The sequence below is a fragment of the Trachurus trachurus genome, assembly GCF_905171665.1.
Source record: "Trachurus trachurus genome assembly, chromosome: 7".
NCBI classification, from domain to species: domain Eukaryota; kingdom Metazoa; phylum Chordata; class Actinopteri; order Carangiformes; family Carangidae; genus Trachurus; species Trachurus trachurus.
Window position 1 is genome coordinate 29,749 of NC_139901.1, and position 15,246 is coordinate 44,994.

The 15,246-nt window shown below is 42.6% G+C and overlaps 2 long non-coding RNA genes across 2 annotated transcripts; both read right to left on the reverse strand.

Annotated features, from left to right (window-relative positions):
• Positions 1-9,227: 9,227 nt before the first annotated feature.
• Positions 9,228-10,825, reverse strand: LOC310989096. The gene is made up of 3 exons (XR_014595518.1): positions 10,687-10,825; positions 10,339-10,443; positions 9,228-10,259 (listed from the first exon to the last, which is right to left on the reverse strand). It is a non-coding gene; the product is annotated as an uncharacterized lncRNA (long non-coding RNA).
• Positions 10,826-12,268: 1,443 nt separating this feature from the next.
• Positions 12,269-14,581, reverse strand: LOC310989326. The gene is made up of 5 exons (XR_014595529.1): positions 14,464-14,581; positions 13,653-13,729; positions 13,461-13,550; positions 12,840-13,001; positions 12,269-12,504 (listed from the first exon to the last, which is right to left on the reverse strand). It is a non-coding gene; the product is annotated as an uncharacterized lncRNA (long non-coding RNA).
• Positions 14,582-15,246: the final 665 nt, after the last annotated feature.

The window sequence follows — 15,246 nt, forward strand, 5'->3', positions numbered from 1 at the left end:
CTCGGCCGGCCAATCCAACCTGGCGCTGTTCAGGCCGCCATATTTGAGTCACAATTTTTTTTTTTTTTTTGGCGATCAGCTGACTTTTTTATTTTATTTTATTTTATTTTTGCTTTATTATAAGCATGACATAATTATCTAAGCACATAACATAGCATATGTTGACATTATGCATTATACAGAGAGATAGAAGTGGACAAAGCAGACAGGGGGATAATGAGAAAAGGAAACAAAAATGACAATGACAGTACAAATAATTACATTACAAATAAGAAAAAATAAAAATAAATAAAAATAAACATTTGGAGGAATCCATTTACCTAGTAAAAAGTTCTTAAAGAGGGCTATGTTGAATCTTTCAAAAATACAGTTCGTTTTCATAGCTTTTTCATTTTTAATGTCTTTTATTGTAGTTGCATATTGGATAATTTCTTGTGTGAAATAATCCAGGCTGGGTTTTGATTCTGTCAATTTTTTGGGGGGGGATATGAAATTTGGCCATAAGTACTACCAGTTGTATAAAGAATGTTGTGTCTTTGTCCAACTTGTTGTTTTCAAAAAAAAATAAAAATGTCCTTTTCTTGTAGAGTGATCACTTGTCCGGTTGTTCTTCTTATGAAGTGTTGAATGTCAATCCAGAATGTTTTAGAGTACATGCATTTATAGAAAAGGTGCTGTATTGTTTCGATTTCTTGTCCACAGAAAACACAAAGAAAATCCATATCAATTTTGAATCTTTCCAGAGTCTTTTTTGCTGGATAAAAATTGTGCATTGTTTTGAAAGACACTTCTTTTACTTTGTTACCAATGCAAAACCTTTCACCCACCAACCAAGCTTTGTTGCAGTTTATGTTATCATAAAAAGAGTTCCAGTAGAACTGTCCTGATGGCAAAGTTATAGTTTGTAAGCAATTTCTGATACATTTATTGGAGCATTGTTTCTTTGAAATATCTATCATATCAATGAAGATGGTACTGTTTATTTGAGTCACAAAAACGACTCCCCAAAACCAATGGGTGACATCACGGGTGCTACGTCCATTCTTTTTACAGTCTATGGTCACGTCACGTCCTCCAGAGGGTTTTTAACCTTTTCATCCCCCTCATCCAAATCCAGGCTGGCTGCTGGGTCACGACAACACGGGACATGAGAAAAAATATCAGACTGAAGTTACATGAACACAATGGCAGTAAATTTAAATACATATAAAACCAAGTATTTAATGAAATGAATATGGAAATAAAACCAGGGTCTGGTTTACTGAAGTGGTTCTCACTGCCAAAACAAAACAGCACAGCAAACATCAGCACTGCAAGACAAGAATTTTGTCTCTATTGCTTCCTCAACACTCTCACAGTTACTAGTTCTGCTCAGTGGATTTAGTATTGCAGTATTTACAGTTAAGCCGAGTACAATGGAGAACTGTATATTCAGTTATTTGGTAAAAAAGAAAAGGAACTGAAGTTAAAGATTTCATCTCAATCATAAAAACTGTGACATCTTCATGTTTCAGAAAAGCCTCAGGAGCAGTTGGGCACTCACCCAGATCAGAGGGAGGTGGACACGGCTCGGTGGAGGTGTTGATGGTCGGACTGAAATCCCTCAGCTTGTCTCCCTCCATGCTGAACCCAACCACGTACTTCAGTTTGACTTGGTCAGGACTGTACACCACATACTCATCATCCTGGAGCACAGGCAGAACCACACGTCACACACACAAGTCCACACAGTAACAGACAGTGTAGATGTGTTCAGGCTGAAGGAGGTTAAGTCAAATGTGACATTCACGGTGCGACCACAATCTGACCATGACACTGGAACTCAGCAAATTAAAAAAGCTTGTCACAGCTAATCTGTGTCCCATATTAGGGATGAAATCAGATTCTGGACAGCTCATTTAAAGGTCTACCCATTAATCTATTTATCACACACACACACACACACACACACACACACACACACACACACACACACACACACTATGCCGGTACAATCGTGTCATATTACGTGCGCAGCTATCAACTGGACGTGTCACACCCGCGTGCTTTGACGCCTGTGCAGCAGACAGCGCCTGACGTGTAATGTAGTTTCCTCATTGACTTATAATGGCCCCCCGTTCACGCGCACGTTCACGCGTGATGGCTGCTGCACGCCGGTAATCACACTACGCGTAGTGACCACGTGTAACATTCATGCGTTTTTCAGCAAACGCACGCATTAACGCTCGCGTGAAGCTGATTGAACATTTTTGTCAGGCGCTCACGCGTACGCGGAAACGACGTGCGCAAACTGTGTCACGCGTGACAAGAAGCTGCGTTCGTATGAAGCAGATTGTGCACGTCTGTCTGTCACTGTTTGACTAATGTTGTTACGCGTTCACACGTGCGTGCGGTCGCAGACCCTATTGCTGCGCAGCCGGAAGTTGATCTGCCCGGTGTGCACCACTACGCGTAACGTGACGCGTAGTGTAACTTAGTTGTTCTGTGTTGCATTTTCATTTTCATCCAGTAGATGGTGCAATCGATCCAATACGAGATACAGATATAGCCTATAGGCTGTTGCATGACATGATTTATTTGTTCAATGAAGACAGAGAGAATAATCTGTGTCCCAGCTGGCCACAGCGGCCGGCCGGAGCCACTCTCTCCACACCTTGCGTCTGAGCCGCTGTGGACCGTGGTCGCCATCCCCGGGTCAAGCTGCTGCTCCGCCCCGCTGACCAGGCAGCTCACAGCGGCAGTGGCGGCTGCGGCGACGTGCACTGCAGGGATGGCATATGGACCACGGAGCTCCGGCCGGGGGGGGGGGGGAGCGGACGCAAGCGGGGGGTGTGGAGAGAGTTGCTCCGGGACCTGGCCGCTGTGGAGCGAAGTTTCCAAATATCATAATAACAAAACAATAGAAAAGTCAAATACTTAATTTTCCACGTTATTCTGTTTTTGTTTTAAAACAGAATAACAGAAAAACAAAGTTGTTTTTTGTTGTACATTTTCACAGCTGTGTTTATTTTTTCACACAAGCTGATCGTTAACTAATCTTCCTCATGTACTGTTCTCCTCGCTCGTTCTCCTGATCCACCTGTTTATGTACCTCTGTGTAGGCTCCACCGTGCCATGAGACAAACGTAGCGCAGTTTATTGTGTTTCACCGGCGAGGAGCTGTCATTACGCGCGACCATTACGCACGGCGATTCCCCTCATCTAAGCTGCCGATTAGAGTGCCCTGTGCCGGGAAGGGAGCCTGATGAAATCCCGGACTGTAGCCGAGGTCTGGGACTGGATCCCATGTGACTGAAAAGAGTAGAAAAGAACCATAAAGGGGCCGCTGCCACCTGCCAAATATGCCCGGGGTTGGAGACCTCAGGGTCGGGTTGAGTCTCTGAGAAGAGCTGGTCTATCACCCAGCCCCATGCAGCATTATTCCATAGGGTGGCGAACGTTACTGCAGCAGATCGTAATATAGCTATATTCCTCAAATAAAACAATCAGTCAGTATTCAATTAATAGCCTGGTCTCATATAATGGCGTTCAAGCCATATAAAATTAAATTAAAAACTACCTATTTCATAGGCTATTAATATAGGCTACAGTACAGTGGCTATAACTCAATTCACTGGGCTTTTATTTTGAAGTTCAGACACTTCCAGGCTGTCATCGGCGTTAATGCAGGAGTGAAGCTGACCACCTCACCCTCTGCTTCAGAGAGGGACAGCCTGTCCGGAGCCCGGTTGGGACCGGAGACGGGCCGCAGAACACGCTGTGAACATGATCTGACTGAATGGAAGCAAGCGAAGCGCTACAGCAGCGGAGACAGAGAGCCAGGCAGCGAGGAGATGAGGAAGATTAACTAATTAACGATCAGCTTGTCACTCATATGTAAAAATAAACACAGCTGTGAAAATGTATGTGCTCAAAACACAACATTTACAAAGAAAGAAAAAAAGATTTTATAGGCCATTAATCAACAGTCTGTGGCTATAACGCAATTCACTGGGATTTTATTTTGAAGTTCCGACACTTCCGGTCTGTCATCGGCGTTAATGTGTTGTTTAAGATCAAAATCGAAAAGGCAATCAAAATTTGACCATAATTTGATTTTGTTTTTTTTTCGTTGTAAAAACAAAAAACAAAAAAACAAAAAAAACAGCCTGAATTGTGGTTTTTTTGGTTTTTGATTTGAAACGGAAAACCAAATTACCAGCTGACTTTCGTTTTCTGACAGTTTGGTTTAAGGAAAAATCAAACTAACGAAACGTACACGGACCCAGCTGGAGATGTGCGTTAGGTTTGTGCACCTGAATAGCTGCACAGAGGCTGCAACACTGTCCCGGCCGAGTTTTTTTTTTTTTTTTTTTTACACTTTATTAATAATTATATAGGTACTGTAACAAAACTGTCGAGCCATCAGGAAGGTTGAAATTGAAATATGCAGAATCAGTGTCAACCATGGAGCATAAAAAGACATGACATCACTGAGCCTCCTCCTGTCCTAATATAATTATCTCATGGGTCTTTTGTGGTGGCAAAAAGTTTTCTATCCATTCAGTAAGGAATGAGCCTGGCTCACAGCTGAGCAACACATATCACAAGGTGAGGAGAAGTTCTGTTTAAATACCAGAATTTTCCATCACACAACTCTTTAGGCAGAGGCCGTACAGGGCCGTTTCAAACAATCTGACTGTGCTCATAGGCAGGACTGCTGTTCTATGTAAGGCTAAGCAGTAGTACTAGTAGTAATTTAAGCCGGTGCATATTCTCATTTGTCCAGGTCATAGTATTTCAAAGGAGGTTAAATCGAAAGCAACTGGACTTAGTTATTTGTCTAGGAAGACGTTTCACCTCTCATCCAAGAGGCTTCATCAGTTCATGTACGCAGCTGACCAGGCTGGGACTGGTCCAACTATCTGGTGTGGAGACTCACTATTTAACCTCTTGTGTGGGTGTTTCACAAGGGTGATGATGTCACTGGTTCCCTTTTGTGCTCCAAGTGCCAACGACAGTCGTTGGAGTGACAGTCGTAGGTGGGAAGTTGGTTTCGACTTCGTTAGTGCCCTATTGTGTTCTAACGGCAGTCGTTGGAGTCACTTGCCACTTGTGAACAGTAGTTGTTCTTTGAGGCTAGATTGTTGAGTCTCCTGGGAAGGGATGAAAGGGCAGCATTGTAAATTGGGGATAGGTGGTGTCTCAGACCTCCTCCCCTGTTGAGGGTTGGTTTTTCTACTTTTACAAAAATGGCTTCTTTAACTCCTCTTTCAAACCATCTGTCCTCTCTGTCTAGGATTTGGACATTGCTGTCCTCAAAGGAGTGGGCTTTCTCCTTGAGATGTAAATGAACAGCAGAGTCCAGTCCTGAGGAGTTTGCTCTCCTGTGTTGGGCCATGCGTTTATGCAGTGGTTGTTTTGTTTCTCCAATGTAGAGGTCTTTGCATTCCTCGTTGCATTGGACTGCATACACCAGATTGCTTTTGTGGGTGTGTGGTGTTCTGTCCTTGGGATGTACCAGTCTCTGTCTGAGTGTGTTGCTGGGTTTGAAATACACAGGGATACGGTGTTTGTTAAAGATCCTCCTGAGTTTTTCTGATACTCCAGACACATATGGAATGACTATGTTTTTTCTCTTGTTTTGTCTTTCTTTCTCAACCACTTTGCTGGTTTTCTTTCTGGAAGCAGCTGCAGTTTTCACAAAGGTCCAGTTAGGGTAACCACAAGTTGTGAGGGCGCCTCTCAGGTGCTTGTGTTCTGCCCCTTGGGCCTGTGAGCTGGTGGGCACGTTATCAGCTCTGTGTTGCAAAGTTCTGATAACACCAAGCTTATGTTCCAGAGGGTGGTGAGAGTCGAAAAGTAGATATTGGTCTGTATGTGTGGGTTTTCTGTATACCCCAATGTGGAGGCTCCTGTCCTTTTTCATATGGACGTCACAATCTAAGAAAGGCAGACTATTGTCCTTGACATCCTCTCTGGTGAACTTGATGTTTTTGTCCACTGAGTTAATGTGTTCGGTAAAAGCTTGCACTTCTTTGGTTTTGATTTTAACCCATGTGTCGTCCACATACCTGAACCAGTGGCTCGGTGTTGTTCCTTCAAAGGAGTTTAAAGCCTTGTTCTCTACCTCCTCCATGTACAGATTTGCCACAATAGGGGATACTGGTGAACCCATGGCACAGCCGTGTTTTTGTCTGTAAAATTTGCCGTTGAACTGGAAGTATGTGGTGTTCAGGCATAAATCCAGAAGCTGGCAAATATGTTCGGGTTTGAGTTTTGTTCGGTTTTGCAGGGAGTTGTCTTGTGTGAGTCTTTCCCTTACTGTGGCCGAAGCCTCCATAGTTGGAATACAGGTAAAAAGAGAAGTCACATCGTAGGATACCATAGTGTCATCTGGTTCCATTTGTATGTCCCGGACTTTACCCACAAAGTCTATAGAGTTTTGGATGTGGTGTGGGGTGTTCCCCACCAAAGGAGCCAAGATATTGGCTACGTGTTTGGCTATGTTGTAAGTGACCGAGTTTATGCTGCTGACGATGGGCCTGAGCGGGAACCCTTCTTTATGGATTTTGGGGAGTCCATATAGGCATGGGATTGAATCCTGGGGATAAAGCCGGTAGTATTGTGTTTTGTCAATGACCCCTTCTTTTTGTAATTGTTGTAGACATTCTATCACCTTCTTTTTATAGCCACTGGTCGGGTCTCGTTTCAGAGTTTCATAAGTGTTGGAGTCGCTGAGTAGTGTAGATATCTTAGCCTGGTAGTCAGTTGTATTGAGCACAACTGTGCTTCTACCTTTGTCTGCTGGGAGGATTGTAATGTTTTGGTCTTTGCTCAAAGCCGTCACTGCTTTCCTCTCCTCAAAGGTGAGGTTAGAGGGGGGGACCTTAGCCTCGGCCACCGCCGCTGACACTTTTAACCTTAGCTGATCTGCCTCAGTTCCGGTTAAGTTGTTTTTCCTTATAGCAGATTCTGTAGCTGTAATCAAATCCACTATAGGTAGCTCTTTCGGTGTCATGGCGAAGTTCAAGCCTTTGGCTAGGACCTCTTTCTCAGGTTGGGTGAGTTCTCTGTCAGACACATTCTTAACCCATCTGTTTTGTGTTTCTTTCTGTGCTGAGTGGTCAGTTTTTTGCCCCCATGTGAGTATTTCTGTGTTATTGTCAACATGTCGAGATTGTAAATTGCGGAATTTCTTGGTTTGTCTCTCTTTGCTTTTGTTATGTTGTGATAGTTGTGCCTTTTGGGTGGGTCATTGACAAAACACAATACTACCGGCTTTATCCCCAGGATTCAATCCCATGCCTATATGGACTCCCCAAAATCCATAAAGAAGGGTTCCCGCTCAGGCCCATCGTCAGCAGCATAAACTCGGTCACTTACAACATAGCCAAACACGTAGCCAATATCTTGGCTCCTTTGGTGGGGAACACCCCACACCACATCCAAAACTCTATAGACTTTGTGGGTAAAGTCCGGGACATACAAATGGAACCAGATGACACTATGGTATCCTACGATGTGACTTCTCTTTTTACCTGTATTCCAACTATGGAGGCTTCGGCCACAGTAAGGGAAAGACTCACACAAGACAACTCCCTGCAAAACCGAACAAAACTCAAACCCGAACATATTTGCCAGCTTCTGGATTTATGCCTGAACACCACATACTTCCAGTTCAACGGCAAATTTTACAGACAAAAACACGGCTGTGCCATGGGTTCACCAGTATCCCCTATTGTGGCAAATCTGTACATGGAGGAGGTAGAGAACAAGGCTTTAAACTCCTTTGAAGGAACAACACCGAGCCACTGGTTCAGGTATGTGGACGACACATGGGTTAAAATCAAAACCAAAGAAGTGCAAGCTTTTACCGAACACATTAACTCAGTGGACAAAAACATCAAGTTCACCAGAGAGGATGTCAAGGACAATAGTCTGCCTTTCTTAGATTGTGACGTCCATATGAAAAAGGACAGGAGCCTCCACATTGGGGTATACAGAAAACCCACACATACAGACCAATATCTACTTTTCGACTCTCACCACCCTCTGGAACATAAGCTTGGTGTTATCAGAACTTTGCAACACAGAGCTGATAACGTGCCCACCAGCTCACAGGCCCAAGGGGCAGAACACAAGCACCTGAGAGGCGCCCTCACAACTTGTGGTTACCCTAACTGGACCTTTGTGAAAACTGCAGCTGCTTCCAGAAAGAAAACCAGCAAAGTGGTTGAGAAAGAAAGACAAAACAAGAGAAAAAACATAGTCATTCCATATGTGTCTGGAGTATCAGAAAAACTCAGGAGGATCTTTAACAAACACCGTATCCCTGTGTATTTCAAACCCAGCAACACACTCAGACAGAGACTGGTACATCCCAAGGACAGAACACCACACACCCACAAAAGCAATCTGGTGTATGCAGTCCAATGCAACGAGGAATGCAAAGACCTCTACATTGGAGAAACAAAACAACCACTGCATAAACGCATGGCCCAACACAGGAGAGCAAACTCCTCAGGACTGGACTCTGCTGTTCATTTACATCTCAAGGAGAAAGCCCACTCCTTTGAGGACAGCAATGTCCAAATCCTAGACAGAGAGGACAGATGGTTTGAAAGAGGAGTTAAAGAAGCCATTTTTGTAAAAGTAGAAAAACCAACCCTCAACAGGGGAGGAGGTCTGAGACACCACCTATCCCCAATTTACAATGCTGCCCTTTCATCCCTTCCCAGGAGACTCAACAATCTAGCCTCAAAGAACAACTACTGTTCACAAGTGGCAAGTGACTCCAACGACTGCCGTTAGAACACAATAGGGCACTAACGAAGTCGAAACCAACTTCCCACCTACGACTGTCACTCCAACGACTGTCGTTGGCACTTGGAGCACAAAAGGGAACCAGTGACATCATCACCCTTGTGAAACACCCACACAAGAGGTTAAATAGTGAGTCTCCACACCAGATAGTTGGACCAGTCCCAGCCTGGTCAGCTGCGTACATGAACTGATGAAGCCTCTTGGATGAGAGGTGAAACGTCTTCCTAGACAAATAACTAAGTCCAGTTGCTTTCGATTTAACCTCCTTTGAAATAGTAGTAATTTATTTGTCCCCGTAGGGAAATTGAGTTGCAGCAGATCACACGCTTGACATTTCATCTAGCAAGTTTATTTCTTGATTGATGCACCTTTTCTATAACTTAACATTGGGAATTGTGTGAAAGGTTACAGAGGGACTTCTGAAATCAATGCCTGTATGGCCTCAAAATTAACTGAATTTGTCCAAATCGTAGCAGTAACCTTAATCAGTTGACTCAAAGCATGTTGTAAAATATTGACTGGGTGTGTGAGGGATTATGGTGGATCAACGCAATGGGTTGTTTAAAACAATGCCACAAACACAGGGGATCCAGTTCATCGTATTTATTGTTTAGCTGGTTGGTTTCTGATGAAAAGGAAAAGGAAAGAACAGCAAAATATTAGTCCACAACCCACACAACTCAAATATTCAGATCAATTAACAACTAAACAAAGTGTACTTAATCTTGGTAAGCATAACTCACACTTAATAAAGAGTAGACGTTAGTGGTGGCATGGCATTTAAATGACCTCATGGTTTTTGTGGCCTGGCCTGGCTTAGAGGATTCACTTATCAATTATGCTGTTGTGACTGATCAACTGTATCCTATAATAAAAAACAAGATTTGATCCTGATGGGAGTGCTTTCTTCCAGCTGACCCAATCCACAAGGGAATGAGGTGTAACTTATATTCTATAGCCTTCATGGTGATTGGTAGAAGACCAATGGGTTGTTTTGGACATGTTACACACTAGACAAGACTCTCCACCATCAAAATAACAATTAAGGAAATATCTGTTGATACAAATGTGTGTTGCAATTTATTAATATTCATATTAATGCTCACACTTACTGTATCTAAGCTACTAAATTTGTGTCTGCGTTTTCATTTAGCCTAAATCTAATAATAAAACTATATAACATGTCTATATAGACCCAGCTAGCAAAAGTTATGTGTAATTTAAAATATGTTTTCAATCAAAACAAGCTCTGTAAGTGCGAGGGGCTGTTTAAAACCAAGAAAGTGCTTGGAGACTGTAAAGAGCATTTAAAACAATATTTATTCACAGAAATTATAAAATGGGGTGTGGGGGGAAGGAGTCCGTAATTGTGGTAGCTTGGCAACACCGATCCTCCACGTCCACCGCTGGTCTTCCACTTGCACACTGTCCTCTGCCGGGCGCAGACTCGGAAGCTGTGAGGGAAACAAGATGGCAGTCACTGCATTTACACCCAACACGCCACTTCATTTACGTCCTAAGATTGTTACTCACATGATGGGGCAGAGTATCAACTGTTCACCGTCACCTCGGGCCAACACCACTCTCGTCGCTTGGCACCACTGCTGTCACACCATCCTCGGGCGTCGGCCTTGTACGCTGTTATGTGGGGGGAGAGACTTCAGTCACTGTACTTTTTACACACATTCACAATAACTTTCCACGGCCAGGGATCACTACTCCCACAACGGGGGCAGAGTAGGGATGTAACGGTAATGGTAATACCGCAATATCACAATAACAATAGTGTCTCAATATTATTGTGGACATGTAGAGAATGAAATGACGCAAATACTGTAGATTTTAATACCATTACATCCCTAGGGCAGAGTATAAACTCACATTTCACTTAGTCCGACAGTCAATGCCCGTCTGTTGACGACAGCTGTCGCTCTCTTTTTTCTCCTTTCCCCGTGGATCTCACACTCCTCTTCCTCTGTCTGCTCGCTGCAGGTGTAACTGGGTCGGTCTTCAGGCCTTGACCACTCTGCTGTGTTCTGGTGTAGAATCAGAAACTGACAACTCTTGTCGAACTCTGGTTTAGCCCTGTCTCAACAACACACCTGACGTGAAAAAGGACAAGCTTAGTGTATATAAAATGGTGAAAACCAGACACAACGTTACAGGCAACACTAGTTTTGTAGGCTCTCAAAACTCAGTTCTACAGGTGCTTTTCACCAGTGTGACATGTGTCTGAGTGGATCTGCTGTTAAACTATAATGTAAAAGTTCCCAATCATGATTTGGGTTTAAGGATCGCATACAGTATCTCACAGATTGAGTACACCCCTCACATTTTTGTAAATATTTATTGTATCTTTTAATGGGACAACACTGTAGACATGACACTTTCATACAATGTAAAGTAGTCAGTGTACAGCTTGTATAACAGTGTAAATTTGCTGTCCCCTCAAAATAACTCAACATACAGCTATTAATAACAGGATCACAGGAGCGCTGCTGGTGTCCCTCAAACCACCGGTGCTCTTGCAAAGGGTAACAGATCAAAAACAGAAAAAAGTGCAGGCACTCCGGTTGGTTTGAAAAAGTTAAAAACCCTTTATTTTGAGTGCCTGCACTTTTTTCTGTTTTTGATACAGCTATTCATGTCTGAACCACTGGTGAAAATGTCCAAATTGTGCCCAAAATGTCATTTTTCATCACAGCCTCAACTGTCTTGGACATGGAGTTCACTAGAGCTTTACAGGTTGCCCCTGGTCCGAAAAAACATTTTTACTCTCGAAAGTGAATTTTTGTCAATCACAAGTTTCATGAGAATTGTGTTTAGACCAAAAGAGATTATTATAAATGTGTAGTATGCATCAGTTGAACCTTTTTGCATATGGGAAGTAATAAAGTCAATATGGTAACTGTGGGGTACATTGTGCCACCTGCCCCATACACTACATCAATGTATTTTTATATTTTTCCTTTTTTTAGTTCAGTTGAGAGAGACAGGAAATGGGGAGAGAGAGGGGGAATGACATGCAGGAAAGGACTGCCCGATGCGGGATTCGAACCGGGGCCGCCTGCAGTGAGGACTGTAGCCTCTACATATGGGGCATCTGTTCACTTGACGCTCCTAAATGAATGTATTTTGTCTTTACTTGTCCTGATTACTGAATCAGGATTCTGGATGTTTATGATTACAATAAGTACACTGCTGAAAACAAGCTGCTGTTTATGGTGAGCCATGTATTACTTTAAAAGAGAAAGATGAAGGATTCTTCCCAAGATGCAATGTAATCACAAAACTCCCCGAAGCTCAGTGAGCTCAGCAGCAGGTCCCTGCAGTTTGTGTTCACCTGCCACCTGGACAGGTGGAATATGAAGTAAAGGGGGAGGTGGGAGCTGGTGGGGGTCGGGGGGGGGGGGGGGGGGGGGGGGGGGGGGGGGCACTCAACTTAGATGCTCCTATGCTCAACTTGCCCAATTCTCCTCTGGTGAATGTGTATATTAAATGGTTCATGTAGCCTATATAAAACCCTGAAAAGATGAGAAGTGTTGGTAGAAGCCCTTGTAATATCTGCACACTAGTAAACAGTATTCCACTAAAAACAACAGAAACAACAACCACCACAAGGACAACTTACTTTAGTAATCCTTTGCCCCACAATCTTGGAATAAGGGAAGCTCTACAGGTTTATGTGGACGTCACAGTCTGGAAATGAGTGAAAGTTTGTAAGTTTAGCATAAAAGCACAAAAAGCTAAATTACTGAAATGACTAAAACACTTGTTTTGAGAGAGACATCCATGAATGACGTGAATACAAATATTAATACTTAGAAAAGACTTATACTAATAATTTTTGAGCAATTCTTAATGTTAGTGATGCTATCTACATAATGGATGTGTGTGAATGCATATACACCTGCCTGCCTGTACATGTGCATCCCTGTATACAAGATCTTGTTGTTAACAGATAAAGTACTAAATAACTTGGAGAGAAGAGTATAGTGTCAGTCAGCTGCAAGTGCTGAAACAGTTACAGTTACCTCTCACTTGATGCCATATGCCTTGGCATAAAGCACAGACAACAAGGACGTCATGGTGGTCAGGTGGCTGTATTCAGGCTGTATTAGGACCAGTACTTGCCAACTACGTCCATACAGAAGACTGGAGGACTTGAGAACATGGGATATGCGAAGATCTCTCCCCTGTAGGATTGCATACAGCATTAATAACAGTAATTGTTGGACTGATGGTGAAAATATATTAACAGTCACACAAAAAGTAGTAAGTAAAATTGCAGTTAAACTCTTATTGTCTTCTTTCAAAAAACAAACAAACAGAACAAAACCAAAAGAGCCCAATAGATAGGTTAATTCAACTGGGTTTTTGTTAGTCTGTGAAAGTGAGTTAGTGAAACCTTAATCAATTACACTGATTTCCATTCAAGTGTAGTACAGTTGTGAATAGATGAAGTGCAAAATAACTTGTAGAGAAGAGTATAGTGTGTCAGCTTAAACAGTGAAACATGTTGGTTGCATAGATTTAGGAGAATGTAGTTGAGGACTATCAACAAGAATAAGAATGTTATTATACGGTACTTGCCTGTACATATTTAGAGCACAAAGAATAATGCCATGATGGCATAACTCTTATATGATACACACCTGCTCATCAAGGCTGGAGCGACTCCTCCTCGTTGTCCTCACCTTTGCTGCATTCAGCTGAGACCGACCACAGATGCCCTTTCCTGGTGCCTACATAGACAAAAAGTTTCTAATGTTATTTTAAAAATAAACTTTCAAGTAGTACAAGAAGTTCAATGAGAATCTATGTGGAAAATACACAAAAACACTTACTGCACATGCTTGGCCCTCATTTGGAAGTCATCATCATTGCAGAGAAGCACCCGTCAAAGTAGCCCCCTTCCTCAGAGCTGGAGAAAATAAAAAATAAAAACAGTACACTGGTCACACCATGTCCATTTATGTCCATCTCAGTTGAATGAACCCAAACATGTTGCAAAAATGTTGCATTTTGTTGTTATTGTGTGTCTCCTGCACCCACTCCCCATTTAACTAACTAACGCAAGCCAAAAATAGTTTTGGCTCACTGAAAGATGACGCGGGAATCACGTGACCCGTGGGAATTTCCAACATGTATCATCCTCTATTCTGCGCACAACTTGTCCACCTTGAAGGAGCTTATCACCCACCCACTCCATAAAACTCTGGTAAAACGGTGTTCAAACACACATTGCCAGTCTGTTGACAGAATAATTGAAAATACACTTATATGTAGAATTAAAAGGTGGTAATTGTAAATATTGCATAAGCCAGCCCACCCTGGCATACTCCATTTTCTGCCAGCATCCATATGAAGTTTAGGAGAGAGTTCTCAGGTGGTGTTATGTTGCGTGTGTTGGAAATATGATTGGTAAGAGCACCGGTGTGATGCTGCACTGAGCTAATTTAAGGTGGTACTGTGGCTTAAATCAGGCCCTGTGAAAATCACATTCTAAATGAAGTATTATGGTGATGTTGAGGTGTGCAGGCCTACGACTACAACTACTACAGACTTCAGAAAGCTTCTTGGACTGGTACATCCGCATAGAAATCCTAACATGATGTTTTTCTACCAAAATTAGAATAATGATGCACAATTACATACCAAATCCTGGCTCTTGTTCATCAAGCATCTCCACACCGTTCTCCTCAAGGACACAGAGATGATCATCACGTTTTCTCCATCGTGGCAGGTCTGATGCCTTTGTCCTCTTTTTTGACCTAAAAAAAAACACACAATATAATCAAAGTAATGCAGTTAACCACACGGCCTTCCTGCACAAATGCATCATAATATCTGATCCCCATGCATGGAATAAGATATTAAAATTACCTTTGTGTCAGGCTCTTCGTTTTACTGAGCATCTCATCGAACTCAGCTTCAGCTGTAGCCACTGTATTATCTGTAACCTGTAAAACAGTGAGAAAAGTACAGTGAGGGCTGGGCATGTAGCATTAATGTTAGCCTAGCTATGTTAACGTTAGCCTAATCATTAAAATCTACATCAAACAGTGCAGCTAGTAAAGTCAGCCAGTTTAACAACTTTGATCAACCACAAACAGTTTGTGGTTGACGACACTGGCTGTTTTTGGAGGTAAAATAGCTTTAACTGTTAATTATTTAATCACAGTTTTCCATGTTGTTTGTTTACCTGAACGGGGGCTGCCTGTCGGTGAGACGATGTCGGACTTGCCGGAAGCTACGTCAGTCACAATGAAATCAGCTGATCGTTCACTGTAACCATAGCAACGATGGAACTCTGAGCAATCTTCGTAATAACTAACAAACGAAATACACATTAACCGAATAAATATAACGTTAATGATTAAAATAATGCAGCAAACGTTACCACAATAATGAAAAAAAACAACAACCACGACAGCAACT